Here is a 14,716-nt window from a genome sequence, read left to right as displayed (position 1 = left end):
TTATAGCTCCGCCATAGAGTTGTTTAGCTGAGCCACCCGCCCCGAGCCGCATCCAAGCTCTGTTGTCGACCAATTTTGGTTTCTCCTTGCCGCCAGTCATGTGCGCCGCTGTGACCAGAGGGTTATGGGTAAGGCATGTAGGAGTGGTAGTAGTTCAATTGCTTGTAACTGAAAGCTCTAGTTTGGTTTTGGTGAATTGATGAAATCCTAAGTGCTAACCTAGTTTATCAAAGTAATTATGAGATAGGTAGCACTACTCCAAGTGATGAAGCAATGGTGAAAATCATGATGATGATGATGATGGCATGGTGATGATCAAATGCTTGGACTTGGAAAAGAAGAAAGAGAAAAATAAAAAACTCAAGGCAAAGGTGAAACTTGATAGGAGCTTTTTTATTTTGGTGATCGAGACACTTAGTGAGTGTGATCACATTTAGGATCGATAGCCATACTATTAAGAGGGGTGAAACTCGTATCGAAATATGATTATCAAAGTGCCACTAGATGCTCTAACTCATTGCATATGCATTTAGGATCTAGTGGAGTGCTAACACCCTTAAAAATGTTTGTGAAAATATGCTGACGCACGTGCACAAGGTGATACACTTGGTGGTTGGAACATTTGATCAAGGGTGGTGAAATTTGGGATCAAAAGGAGAAGCTTTGTATTGACCGGACTCTGCCTTGGCGCAGTGAAGGCCACCCTCGGTCCCTTGACCGGACACTGAAGAGAAAGAGGGACCGGATGCACAGAGGGTGCGTTCAGTCACCAAGTGACGTACGCTGATGCAAGCAACAAAGAGAGGCTGATTTGACCGGACACGGGCTTGGGTCCGGTCATGAAAAACCGTCTTTGGAACCTTATTGGAAACGATCAGAGTCTAGTGATGGAGCGTCCGGTCACTTTGAGCAGCGCATCCGATCGCAACTTAACACATGGTGCAAAGCAGACTAGCTGCTGAGATTGCGTGGACGAGGTTAAACCAAGGGGCCATGTGGCGTGCATCGCGTGACCAGATGCTGGGTGGCGTGTGTCCGGTCGCCCCGACCTACGCGTCTGGTTGGTGTGTAATAGGGTGCTCTATGAGCCCAACGGCTCTATTTCGTTGGAGGCTCTATTTAAAGGCATGTGGCCGACTCTAGCTCTCTCTCTTATCTATTTGCATTGACATAGCAACCTTGTGAGCTTAGCCAAAGCCCTCCTACTCATCTCCATCTTTGATTCATCATCTTTGTGAGATTGGAAGTGAATCCAAGTGCATTGCTTGAGTGTTTGCATCTAGAGGCACTTTGTGTTCGTGTTTCGCTGCGGGATTCGCTTATTACTCTTAGTGGTTGCCGCTACCTAGATGACTTGGAGCTGCGAAGATCGTTGAGCGGAGGTTGATGATTGTCTCCGGCTCCGATTGTGGTGATTGTGAGGGGTTCCTAACCTTTTCCTAGCGGAGAGCCAAAAGGTACTCTAGTGGATTGCTTGTGGTTTGCGTGATCCTCATCTTATGTTGGTTGTGCGGCACCCTATTGAGGGTTTGGCGTGTGATGCCAATTAGCACGTGAACCTCCAAGTGAGTGAATCACCACAACGAAGACTAGCTTGCCGACAAGCAAGTGAATCTCGGTAAAAAAATTATTGTGTCATCATTTGATTCTGAGGTGATTGGTCTTCATTGGTATTCATTCTTGTGATTGATTGGTTCATTTCTCGACTCTGCGGTATAACCATCTTGCTCTTTCTCTTTACATTACCGCAAAGTAGTTGTCAAGCTCTTTAGTGTAGTTAGTCGTGAGAGCTTGTTAGTTTGATTAGTGTGGCTTTTTAGTTAGCCATTGGAAGGACACTAACTTAGTATAGTGACATAGCCATTGTGTGGATAGATACTATAGAAACTAGAATTGTGGTAGGTGACTTGTATTTTTAGTAGGCTAGCGCAACACTTGCTTCGCCTCATATTTGTCTAACCAATTTACTAAGTGTTGTTGTAGAAATTTTTAATAGGCTATTCACCCTCCCTCTAGCCATTAGAACCTTTCAAGTGGTATTAGAGCCGTGGTCATCGTGATTTGAGGCTTAACAACCTTCGGTGTTAAAATAGCTTAAATCAACAACACCAAGAAACCACCCTAATTTGATGGATCCAACTATCCCTATTGGAAGGCTAAGATAACAATATATATCAAGTCAATCAATAGGAAGGTTTGTAAGGTGGTGGAGACCAAGATTGAGATTGATGATGAAGAGGCTCCCACCGCCGCCAAAGAGATGCTACTCCAAAATAATGACATTGCTCTTAGTGCCATCCATGATGCTTTGGATGAGAGAACATTTGAGTAAATTAAGAATATTGAGAGAGCTCATGAGGCATGGAAGAAGTTGGAGGAATCATTTGAGGGCACTCAAGCCATGAAGGGTGCAAAGACATACATTCTCAAGGAGAAGTTTGCAAGCTTCAAGATGAAGGAGGATGAGAGTGTGCTGGAGATGTTCCATAGGCTTCAAGTGCTTGTTAATGATCTCAAAGCACTTGGAGAAGAGGTGAAGGACAAGGACTTCTCCCACAAGTTCTTGAGATGTTTACCTTTAAGATTTGGCACATTGGTCACTATCCTAGTGAGGAGTGATTTGGACACCATGACACCAAACTAAGTGTTGGGAGATATAATGACCGATGATACATATAGAGATGATGATGACAATGAAGAAAAAAAGGAGAAGAAAGATGAGAAGAAGGATGAGAAGAAGAAGAGTGTGGAATTTAAGGCCACATCATCCAAGGGCAAGGCAAAGCAAGAATCATCAAGTGAAGATAAAGACTTGAGCTTTTATGAGATGAATGATGAGCAGATGGCTCTCTTTGTTAAGAGATTTGGCAAGTTCATGATGAAGAAGGGCTACCGTGCTAGAAGAAAGAAGTCTTCATCTAAGAACAAGGAAGAGTCAAGAAGGTGCTTCAATTGCAGAAGCAAAAATCATCTTGTTGCTCAATGCCTATACAATAGTGACAATAGTGATGACAACAAGAAGAACAAGAAAAAAGACAAGAAGGAAATGAAAGAGAAGAAGGATAAGATGACCTTCAAGAAGAATAAGAAGGGTGGTTCATATGTGGTCACTTGGGATAGTGATGCTTCCTCAAGTGATGATGATGATGATGATAGTAATGATGACAAGACCACCAAGAAGAAGGCACTTGCAAGCATTGCTATCAATGAGAAGCCTTCTTTCTTCGACACTTCATCATGCTTCATGGCTAAGGCCACTAATGTACAAACTTATGATGATGGAAGTGATGAGGAACATGATCATGAAAATGAAAATGAAAACGAAAGTGATAGTGATGATGATGAATCAACTAAGGATAAACTACTTGACATGCTAGATGATGCTAAAAAACACTTTGACATTAAGAGAAGGGAATGCAAAAGCTTGCATAAGGAACTAAAAGTCCTTAACCAAGTCTTTGATGAGCTCAATGCATCTCATGAGAGGCTATAGGAAGCCCATGAGAAGCTTAACAATGCTCATAAGAAGCTTCAAAAAGCTCATTTCTCTTTGCTTGATAAGCAAAATAAGAAGAAGCATGTTGAGACATGTAATGTAGGCTTAACTTGTGACTTAATTGATGAATCATTCTATAAGTATATCATTGTTGCTCCAACTAACCCTTCTTGTAGCACTTCCACTTCCACCTCATCTAGTAGTGATGATTTCACATATGATGTCTCACTAATGGTTGAGAATGAGACCCTCAAGAAGGAGGTCAATGAGCTCACTCACACCTTGGCTAAGGCCTATGGTGGTGAGGACCGCTTGCTTATATGCTTGGGTAGCCAAAGAGCTTCTCTCTATAAAGAGGGATTGAGCTATACCTCTAAGAAAGACAAGATGGCTTTTGCTCCTCACAAGACTAGTTTTATGAAGAATAATGGTCAGTTTTGCACTAGTTGCAAGCAAGTTGGTCATAAAGAGCATGAGTACAAGAACAAGAGCAAAAATGCTAATGTATCCTCAATTAAGATTAATTCTTTTTATGTGCTTACCAAAGGTGCAAATGGTGTAAAGGCTAAGTTCATTGGTGCATCATAGATGGGCTCAAAGAAGAAAGCCATTTGGGTACCGAAGTGCTTAGTGACTAACCTTCAAGGACCCAAGCAAGTTTGGGTACCTAAAAAGAATTGATCTTTTTTTATAGGGCAATTACAAAACCAGAGGGAGGCATTGGGTTCTTGATAGTGGGTGCACTCAACACATGACCGGTGATGCAAAAATACTCAACTCAATCAATACCAATGGCAATGATGGTTATGATAGTATCACATTTGGTGACAATGACAAAGGCAAGGTCAAAGGGCTTGGTAAGATTGTAATATCCAATTACATGGGCATTTCCAACGTATTGCTTATTGAGAGATTGAACTTTAATTTGCTATCCGTGGCTCAATTGTGTGATCTTGGATTCAAATGCATATTTGGGGTAGATGATGTAGAGACCATAAGTATAGATGGCTCTAACTTGATCTTCAAAGGCTTTAGATATGAGAATCTATACTTGGTTGATTTCAATGCTAGTGAAGCTCAACTATCTATATGTTTGTTCACTAAGTCTAGCATGGGTTGGTTATGGCATAGAATGCTTGGTCATGTTGGAATGAAACAATTGAATAGATTGGTCAAGCATGACTTGGTTAAAGGCTTAAAAGATGTAGTGTTTGAGAAAGATAAGCTTTGTAGCTCTTGTCAAGTAGGAAAACAAGTTGGAAACACCCATCCTAAGAAAAGCATAATAAGCACTAGTAAAGCATTTGAGTTATTGCACATGGACTTGTTTGGGCCAACTCAATACACTAGCATCGATGGAAACAAATATGGCTTTATGATAGTAGATGATTATACTAAATACACTTGGGTATTCTTCCTAGTGAACAAAAGTGATGTGTTTGCAACATTCAGATCATTTGTCAAGGGCATTCATAATAAGTTTGAAACAACCATCAAAAGAGTTAGAAGTGACAATGGTAATGAGTTCAAGAACACTAGAATTGATGAGTTATGTGATGAATTTAGAATTAGACATCAATTCTCGACCAAGTACACTCCACAATCAAATGGCCTTGTTGAGAGGAATAATAGAACACTCATTGATATGGTAAGGTCTATGCTTAGTGAGTATAATGTGAGTCAGTCTTTTTGGGCCAAAGCTATCAACACGGCTTGCTATTGTAGCAAATGCCTCTATTGTCACACATTGAAAGAGAAGACACCATATGAGATCTTGAATGGTAGAAAGCCCAACATTGTATATTTTTGGGTCTTTGGTTATAAATGTTATATCTTAAAGAAAGGCACTAGATTGGACAAATTTGATAAGAAATGTGATAAATGATTCCTACTTGGATACTCAACTATTAGCAAAGCATATAGAGTTTGGAATTTGGATAGTGGTACTCTTGAGAAAGTTTATGATGTTGAATTTGATAAAACCAAGAGTTCCCAAAATGAGAATGAGAACTTGGAAGATGTTAGAGGCATTTAACCTTTAAATGCTATGAAGAACATGGATGTTAGTGAATTAAGGCCTAGGCAAGTGAATGATGATGAAGATGAATAAGTGCAAGTGCTCTCTAACACAAATATGCAGAATGATACAAATCAAGCTAGTACAAATGGCTCTCATGACAATAAACAAAATCAAGTAGCTAGTACATCATCTCAACCCAATGATCAAGCAAGTGCAAGCAATCAAGTTCCAATCCTCCAACCAACCAATATTGCAAGGGATCATCCATTGGACACTATCATTGGTGATATTTCAAGAGGTGTGCAAACTAGATCAAGATTAGCTTCATTTTGTGAGCATTTCTCATTTATGTCATCCATTGAACCAAAAAAGATAGATGAAGCATTGAAGGATGTTGATTGGGTGAATGCTATGCATGAAGAATTGAATAACTTCACAAGAAATCAAGTATGGGAATTAGTAGAGAGACCAAAGGGACACAATATGATTGAAACAAAATGGGATTTTAGAAACAAGCAAGATCAAGATGGGATAGTAGTGAGTAACAAAGCAAGATTGGTAGCACAAGGATATACACAAATTAAAGGTCTTGACTTTAGAGAAACATATGCTCCGGTTGCTAGATTGGAAGCAATTAGAATCTTATTAGCCTATGCTTATGTCCACAACATCAAGCTCTATCAAATGGATGTTAAGAGTGCATTTCTCAATAGTTACATCAATGAAGAAGTATATGTTGAGCAACCTCCCGATTTTGAAGATGACAAAAAGCCTGACCATGTGTACAAGTTGAAGAAGGCATTATATGGATTGAAGCAAGCACCTAGAGCGTGGTATGAGAGATTAAGGGACTTCCTACTCTCTAAAGGGTTCATGATGGGCAAGGTTGACACCACTCTTTTCACTAAGAAGATTGGCAAAGACTTATTTGTGTTGCAAATCTATGTTGATAACATTATATTTGGACCAACCAATCAAGATTTTATGAAGAGTTTGGAAAGATGATGGCTAATGAGTTTGAAATGTCTATGATTAGAGAGTTAAGTTACTTTTGTGGGGGTATAGCCCCCGGTATCTACAAGACAAGACATGGGCCGCACCATTAGAGGTGGCCCAGCCCATAAGATCAAGGCATGCATGGTACTGGTCCACATGCACCGCAAGATAATGTATAATACCAAATATGATACTTTCCTTGTAATCCTATCTCTCTAGAGTATATAAGGAGAGGCAGAGATCCCCTAATTGACATGGTCATCTAGATTAGTATAATACACCAAAGACACAAGATGTAGGGTATTACGTCGATCTGACGGCCTGAACCTATCTAAATCGCTGTCTCTGCGCCTTGTGTCACCATCTGGTTCCTGATTACATGCACCCCCACTGATCAATCTACCTTCGTAGGATACCCCTCAGAGGACTGCCGACGATATTCTATCAATAGTTGGTGCGCCAGATAGGGGTGTGCGTGCTATTTCTATATCGAACAAGATGGTATATTCTGTAAGCTCTTCATCCCTCCCATAGCCTAGCTAGATCTTCATGGTTAGATCGATCTCATAGATCATCAACGCTAATAGAGTCGGAGAGCTCATCGAGCTAGTGCAGATCAATGCTGCGTAGATCACCCCAACACCTATGACTGCAGATTCTATCTCAGAACCACCTCTGAGGTTGCCCTCACCGATAACTTGCCACCCGCTTCCCCACTGCCAAAGGAGGCGAATCAACAATAACGATCTGATCGCACCCATCAATCAGGTTGGTTAGAAGCTCACCAATTTCCTCTCCATTGTAGAATCGGCCCTGACCACTCTGGTTCAGCACCGACCACCCTCCGATCCAAATCTATCAGAGGCTGCTCGGGAAACTCCAAGGGTTACGGCCCTACCCTTTGGGCTCACCAACATCGCCGCCACTTGTCAAGATGCCCTACGGGGCAAATTCGCCGACCAGATTTTGTCGACAGTTGGCGCCCACCGTGGGGCTCGTGCATGCTGATCCCTGGTGAACCAGATGGCATAACTCAAGATCAATATCCTTCATGGCAACTCAACGGATCATGTCGACATCCTTCAACAACCACGGCGCATGTCTTCATATGTGGATTGACACCACCAAGCTCCGACTACGTCCGTCCTACTCCAATACGAGACCAACTTCATTTTGGCCGTAAAGCGAGCCGCTAAGCGAGCTGCCCACATCACCGACCAGATAACACCATACGCCATCGACCAGTCATTCTGTCTAAAGCTAAGTCACGCTTTAATATTTTTTAAATATTCTCCAATCTTTGTATATCACCATAATATTTCTCCGAGCTGTTTTCTCCATGTTTGCTCTTCAAACGATTTTCCAAACCCCCAAACAGTCATGTTGATGCTCGGATGCCTCTAGAGATGGCCCTATCTCTAGCTCCTCCCTACACATGCACGAGCGTCTGCCCTCTGTGTTATGGGTGGTCAGTAGCGGCTCCTTAGCGACGCTTTGTTCTTCCTACACGCACACGGGCTCTGCGCTCCATGTTATGGTTAACTGGCTAGCTAGGGCTGGAGACTCAGCTACACACTAACTGGTCGGGCGGTTCATATTAAATATAAATATATCTTCACACCAACTGATCATTGAGCTACATACGCTATTTCTTCTTTAGAGTTCATATATTTCTACATCATGTACTACCCATTCTACATATTTGTATTATAGGATTATCATCCAGGTGATCGGACATCGCCAGCTACGCCAGGGACTCCTCGGTGCTCGGACTTCTCCACCGATCAACTGGTCGGACTGCTAGGTTCATGGACTTTGTCGACGACCAGTTGATCGAACTATTCGCTGGTCGTTTATACTCAATGCTCGCTTCACCGCCGACTATTTGATCAAACTGTTCGTCGCTCGTGCTTCATCACCAGCTACATTGGTAACTCCTTGGCGCTTGGATTCTTCGTGCTTAAGGACTAAGTGGGCATACTTCACCCCACTTCACCTTGCGGACATCGCTAGCTACGTCGGGGACTCCTCGGTGCTTAGATGTCGCCAACTACACCGAGGACTCCTCGGTACTTGAAGGTCGCCAGCTATGCTAGGGACTCCTCGGTTCTCGGATATCGCCAGCTATGCTAGGGACTCCTCGGCGCTTAGACATCGCTAGCTACGTCGGGGACTCCTTGATGCTCAGACATCACCAGCTATATTGGGGACTCCTCGATGCTCAGACATCGCCAGCTACACTAGGGGCTCCTCGGTGCTCGGACATCGCCAGCTACACTGAGAACTCCTCGGTGCTCGGATGTTGCCATCTACGCCGAGGACTCCTCGATGCTTGGACATTGCCAGCTACACCGGGGACTCCTCGGTGCTCGGACATCGCCAGCTTCGCTAGGAACTCCTCGAAGCTCAGATGGGCTCCTCGGTGCTCGAACATCGCCAGCTATGTCGGGAACTCCTTGTTGCTTGGACGTCGCCAGCTATGCCAAGGGACTCCCTTGGTGGTCGAATCTTGCTAGGGGGAGATTGAAAGCATCTAGGCCCCTAGTTGGGTTTCGGTGATTAGTGACAATACGTGATTACTGTGACTAACGTGTGTTTTGCAGAAACAATTGAGTTAGGTCACGGTAATGGAGATCGATTGGGCAATCAAAGTTGTCATGCCCCTACGATGGAAATCATTTTGGTTTTCAAAGGATGGACGACAAGGTTAAAGATAGATTAGTTCTAAGTGTCGATTAGAGTTGGAGAGACACTTAGAGTAGTTTAGGACTTTGTTTTTTTCCTTTGGCTATACTATTAAGGGGGGTATAAACAGGTAGCTTGACCTAGGTGAGTCTAGTGAGTTAGGTGTGGTGCACACTTGTTAAAACTAGCACTAGGTAGCTCCACAACAGCCCTTTGATCCAATGGAGCAAACTTCATTCACATATGATCGAGAGTTGGAAGTGAATGGAGGGTCAAATACTAACCGGACGTTGGCTCCGGTGTGACCAGACGCTGGCTCAAGGTCTGGTCAGTTCATTTGACCAAGGTGATTGCGTCTGGCTTGATCGGACGCTGCGAGATCATGTCACCGGACGCTGAGGGCCAACATCCGATCGACTCTAGTAAGGTTCCAGAGAGGGAAAATCATAACCGGATGCTGGCCAGCGTTCGATCACACTGTAAACACTAGAGTTCGGGGTATACTAACCGAAGCATCCGGTCACCCCGTAGAGGCACATAACAGTTTGTTTTTCAGCCGGTGTTATAAATACAACCTCCGCTCATGTGTGAGGGTACTTTTGCTCATTCCAATAGCTGAGAAATACTTTAGAGAGTGCCAAGAAGAGCAAGGTTCTAGTGAGGTAATTGAGATTTGAGAATCCCAAAGAGAGACCTCATTAGTGAAGATCAAGAGTAGCAAAGTGTACATCCACCTTCTCATTAGGCTTGTCATGGTCAAGTGAGAGTTCGTGCTTGTTACTCTTGGTAATTGCCATCACCTAGATGACTTGGTGGTGATTGGGAGTTTGGTGATCACCCGGTGAAGCTTGTGGGTGACCCAACTCATGTTGTGAGCGATTATGGGTGATTCACCGCAATGGAGTGTCGAAGAATCAACCCATAGAGAGCACTTGATCCTTGCGCGGATCAAGGGGGAGCCACACCCTTACATGGGTGCTCCAATGAGGACTAGTGGGGAGTGGCAACTCTCCGATACCTCGGCAAAACATCACCGTGTTCCTCCCTCTCTATTTGATTTGAGCATTTACTTTGAGCATTTACTTTGTGTAATTCAATTCTTGTCTTTATATTCATAGAATTGCTATGCTAGAGTAGGATTGAAACTTAGGTTGCAAGTCTTTTATGTGGTAGAACAATTAGAAATACTATATAGGCACAAGGGGTTAATTGGGCTAACCATAGGATTTAATTATTGCAAAGAAATTTAGAATTAGTCCAATTCACCCCCCCTCTTGGGCATCTTGATCCTTTCAATTGGTATCAGAGCCTCGTGCTCACGTATTTAGGCTTAACTGCCTAGAGCAAGATGTCTCATGGGGATGGACCTCCTCCTATCTTTGAGGGAGATGACTTTTCTTATTGGAAAATTCGCAAGGAGGCATATCTAGAGGCTCTAGATGTTGGTATACTTAGAGCCACCTCACAAGGCTTCCTAAAACCTCAGGATGCTACTAACCTACAAGGCGATGAGGTAAATTATGAGAAGTGGAATGCAAAGGCTCAAAACACCATCTTTAGAGGCCTTTGCAAAGATGTGTTCAATCAGATGAGGAATCACAAAGACGCCCATGCACTATGGTCGGACGTTTGTGCGCTCCATGAGAGAACTAAGAGTGAGCGTGAGGAACGCTATCATCTTGTCATAAAAAAGCTCAACTCTTTTGAAATGCTTCCTAAGGAATGTGCTAATGAGATGTATTTATGTTTGAATGTTCTTGTAGAGGAAGTCAATAGGCTTGGACTCACTCAAATGCAACCATCCGATGTTGTAAGAAAAATCTTGAGTGTCCTCCCTATTGACAAATATGGGCATATTGTGACCATGCTACATCAAGGTGATCTTTCCACCGCTACACCGACACAAATCTTGGGGAAGATCAATGCTCATGAAATGTACATGCACATCACACCTCAAGATGGCTCATCCTCTATAAAGAAGAAAGATAAGGACTTAGCATTCAAAGCTAGTCAAGAGAAGGGCAAAGCAAGACTTGAGTATGAGAGCTCAAGTGATGATGAAGTTGATGATGAAAGTCTTGCTCTCATGGTGAAGAAGACCGCCAAGATACTAAAGAAGCTCAATAAGAGTGGCATCAAGTTTGATGGCAAGAAGAAGAAGTTCTTCACAAGCTCTAGAAGGAAGCCAATCTCCGAGATGGATTCTACAATTGTGGAGAACTTGGTCATCTAGCTCACCAATGCATAAAGCCCAAGAAAGACAAGTTCAAGAACAAGAACAAGGGCAAGAAAGATGACTCAAGCAATGAAGATGAAGATGAGAAGAAAAAGAACAAGCCATACAAGAAGATAGATGGCAAGAAGAAGGATTTTCACAAGGAGAAGAAGAGTGGAAAGGCTTACATCATCGGTGATTGGCTGACAGACATTGATTCATCTAGTGGATCATCCGATGATGAAAGTGACAACAAGAAGGTGGCCGCCATTGCTATTGACTCATCATCTTCACCGCCACCACCGCCATCATCCTCTACACACCTATGCCTTATGGCCAAGGGTGAACGCAAGGTATCACATGATGATGATAGTAGTGGTGATGATCATGCTCATAATAATGATAGTGATAGTGATAGCGATGATGAATATGAGTCATCTACTTATGATGATCTTGCTAAATTACTAAAGAAATACACTAAGATCATTATAAAGACTAGAGCTAAAAATGAAAAGCTTGAGATGAAGAATGATTATCTTTTAGCTAAAAGTGAGATAGCCAAAAAGGCTAGTGTTGAGCTTAGAGAAGCAAATGATGCTATGTCATCCAAACTCAAGGAGCTCAAATCTTCTAAGAAAGAGCTTAAAGATAAACATGATAAACTTGAGTGGGTGCATAAAGAGCTCATCACTAGCCATAACAAGCTAAAAGATGAATACACTACTCTCAAGATTAATCATGATAATCTTGTTATTGCTCAAGAATTTTTACCCAATGAGCCACATGATGCTACTAACAATGTTGTTAAGATTGATATAGCTATATCATGCGATGATTTAATTGATGAGAGTATTGAGCAAGGATCTAGTGGCAAAGGCAAGTAAGTGGTTAAGTGCAATGACTATAATGAGTATGTCAAGCTCAAGCATGACAATGAAAAGCTAAAGAAAGAGTTTGAAGAGTTCAAAATCAACAACACCATTATGCTAGAAACTCTTAATCATGATGGTGACTTGATTCTTGAGAATGAGAAGCTAAAAGAAGAGAACAAGAAACTCAAAGAAGAGAGAAACAATGTTGCACTCAAGGAAGATAAAAGTAGTGATGCACTCAAGGAAGAGAATAAGAAACTCAAGTTGGAAAAAGAGCATCTCAAGATTGGATTGAGCAAGTTCACTAGAGGCAAGTATCTTCAAAGTGAGCTTCTAATGAATACCATCATGAAGATGGATAGAAGTAGCATTGGGTACTTAGCAAACAAATAGAAGAAGGCTCAAGCTCAACAACAACAATCAAAGCCAAAGCCAAAGAGATGCTTTGAGTGTGGATAAGAAGGCCACTTTGCTCATGAGTGCCAAACTCCACCACCACAACCCTTGTCCAAGCATGCTAGACCCTTTGCCTTCGATGCTCACTACATGCTTAGAAAAGATTCTAGTGGAAAGATGAAAGTGATGTTCTTAGGTCCTCCCAATAAAAATAGGCCTAAGAAATTTGGGTTGCAAAGTCACTTGTTGAGAAGGTGAATGGTCCTCAACAAGTTTGGGTTCCTAAAGCTTGATCTCTTATGTGTAAGTGAACTATAAGACCAGTGGAAGTCATTAGATTATTGATAGTGGTTGCACACAACATATGACCGGTGATCCTCGTATGTTCACCTCACTAGATGAAGAAGTAGATGGGCAAGAAAGAATCACATTTGGAGATAACTCAAAGGGCAAGGTCAAAGGATTGGGCAAAGTGGCAATATCAAATGATCATTCCATCTCCAATGTGCTATATGTTGCTTCTTTGAGCTTCAACTTGCTATCCGTTGGACAATTGTGTGATCTTGGCTTCCAATGCTTATTTATCGAGAAGGAGGTTGTTGTATCCAAGAAGGATGATGAACAAGTGATATTCAAAGGATTTAGATACAACAATCTATATCTAGTGGACTTCACCTCCGAAGATGCAAACTTGAAGACATGCCTATTCACCAAAACAACACTTGGGTGGCTATGGCATAAAAGACTTACTCATGTTGGGATGAGCTCACTCAAGAAGCTTATGAATAATGATTTGGTGAGAGGGTTGAAGGATATGAAGTTTGAGAAGGACAAGCTTTGTAGTGCATGTCAAGCTGGCAAGCAAGATACAAATACCCATCCAACAAAAGCTTTCATGTCAACCGCAAGAGTGCTAGAACTCCTTCACATGGATTTATTTGGACCAACAACATATAAGAGTTTGGGAGGAAATCTTTATTGTCTTGTGATTGTTGATGATTATTCAAGGTATATATGGGTATTCTTCCTTCATAACAAATCCAAAGTTGTATCTTGTTTCAAGAAGTTTGCCAAGAGAGCACAAAATGAATTTAAAGTGAAGCTCAAGAAGATAAGAAGTGACAATGGGAAAAAATTTAACAACACAAACATAGAAGCTTATTATAATGAAGTTGGAATCAAACATGAAGTCTCCGCAATATATACTCCTCAACAAAATGGTGTACTTGAGAGGAAGAACTGGACATTGATCACTCTTGTAAGAACAATGCTTGATGAGTACAACACCCCCAAAGCTCTATAGGTGGAAGCAATCAACACCGCATGTTATGCATCCAACTGCCTATTCCTTTAAAAGTTCCTTAGCAAGACACCTTATGAGTTGCTTAATGGGAAGAAGCCGAACGTCTCCTTCTTTAGGATGTTTGGCTACAAATGCTACATCTACAAGAAGCGGCAACACTTAGGGAAGTTTCAAAGATGTTGTGATATTGGTTTTCTTGTTGGTTACTCATCAAAGTCCAAAGCATATAGAGTATTTAATCATGCCACCGGCTTGGTTGAAGAAACATATGATGTAAAATTTGATGAATCTAATGGCTCCCAAGGAGCACATGAGAATCTTGATGATGTAGGTGATGAACCATTGAGGGAGGCTATGAAGAATATTCTGATTGGAGACATCAAGCCTAAAGATGATGAAGATGATGTACAAGTGATTGATCCACCTTCTTCATCAAGTGTGCCACAAGATGATGAAAAAGATGGGAGAGTAGAAAATGAAGATACTCATGTCTCCCATGAACAAATGGTGGTATAAGCACAAGATGTTGATGCTCCACAACCTCCCCCTCAAGTGGTCAATAGAAGAAATACACTATTACTTTAAGATCATCCACAAGATATTATCATAGAGAGTCCATTAAAGGGTGTAATGACTCGATCTCAAAAACTTGTTTCATTTATTGCTCATCACTCTTTTGTCTCTTGTTTTGAGCCTACTAAGGTAGAAGAAGCTCTTCAACATCCGGATTGGA

The sequence above is a fragment of the Miscanthus floridulus genome, chromosome 8 (assembly GCF_019320115.1).
Source record: "Miscanthus floridulus cultivar M001 chromosome 8, ASM1932011v1, whole genome shotgun sequence".
NCBI lineage: Eukaryota > Viridiplantae > Streptophyta > Magnoliopsida > Poales > Poaceae > Miscanthus > Miscanthus floridulus.
This window is presented reverse-complemented; position numbering follows the sequence as displayed.